Below are 1,469 nucleotides of genomic sequence, written 5' to 3' on the forward strand. Positions count from 1 at the left end.
CTTTAGTCCTTAGATTAATTTCGAAGTAATCTTTCAAAGTTTTTTGGGCCTTTTTACAGATCTCCTCGTCTCTAAATAAGGTGTCATTCATTCTCCATCTGAAGGAGCCAGTTGTTGTTTGCTTCATCACCATCTTTACTGCGTTATGGTCGGAGAGAGTTTTTGGGCAGATTTCCACTTTCTTTATATTCGACGCCATACTGCTAGTCACCCAAATTTGGTCGATCCGAGTCCATGTCATTTTGGCTTCAGAAAAGAAGGTTCCCTCTCTCTCTAATGGGTGTTTTGTTCTCCAAGTGTCAATCAAATCCATATTGTCAGTCATTTCAAAGAAAGTTTTTGGTAGTCTTCCATCTTTTGTGACTACCTGTCTTTGTACTTTATCCATATTTGTTGAAACTACTCCATTCATGTCTCCCATCATGATCAATTTGTAATCCATATAGTCCATTAGAGTCTCATGCAACTTCTTAAAAAATTCTGCTTTCCCTTCATTTGGTGCATATATCCCCACTATCAAAAATTTTTCTCCTTGAAATTGAATTTCAATTGCCAGATATCTTCCTTGGTCATCTTTAAAGATTTGTTTCGGCTGCAAATTTTCCTTTACGTAGATCACCACTCCTCTTTTTTTTACTTTATCTGAAGATATAAATTCTTGTCCCAATCTCTTATTTATTAACAGTTTTCTATGTGCTCTTGTCACATGGGTCTCTTGTAAACAAATCAAGTCCAATTGGTCTTTCTTTAAAGCATGAAATATATTTTTCCTCTTTCGGGGGTTGTTTAGACCATTACAATTCCAAGTAAGAAGTTGCAAAGCCATGATGGGGTTATTTAGTTCCTCCTACAGCTCCCAATTGTTGTTCGTCCTTTGTCGGTGGTTCTGTGTCCGTATCTAGTCTTGAAGGATGTCCTTCTCCTGGATAGGTCTCTTTCTGTAGGTCTTCTTCGTGTTCTCCCAGGAACTTGTCTTTGTCACTCACTGTTTTTATTCTTCTTTTCTTCCCCTTGTATTTGAAAGACAAGCCTTGGGGAAACTCCCACCTGAATAGTATGTAGTTCCTCTTCAGTAGTGTCACCAAATCCTTATAAGGACCTCTTGCGTCCAAGATACTTTTAGGGATGTCTTTAAAGATCTCAATATGGAAATCCTCAATTCGGAGGGTTGTTTGGTAATGCAGGTTCAATATTTTATCCCGCTCTTCTTTGGATCTTAGAGTTATCAAGCAATCTCTAGGTCTATTCTTCTTCTGCCTTATTCCCAACCTGAATGCACTCTCTATTTTGAACTCTTCTTCTTTCAAATCTTGCTTCCAGAAGTCAGAGAACTCTTTTGTCAAATAATCCACCAAGTTGTCTCCTTCCTTTTCCGGCACAAGTCTAATCCTCAGGTTTTTCTCCTTGCGTTGCATATCCTGCATAGAAAGTGTCAGTTCATACTCATCCAGTTTCCTGTACACCGGTGG

This window comes from Podarcis raffonei, chromosome 2, assembly GCF_027172205.1.
Source record: "Podarcis raffonei isolate rPodRaf1 chromosome 2, rPodRaf1.pri, whole genome shotgun sequence".
Lineage (NCBI taxonomy): Eukaryota > Metazoa > Chordata > Lepidosauria > Squamata > Lacertidae > Podarcis > Podarcis raffonei.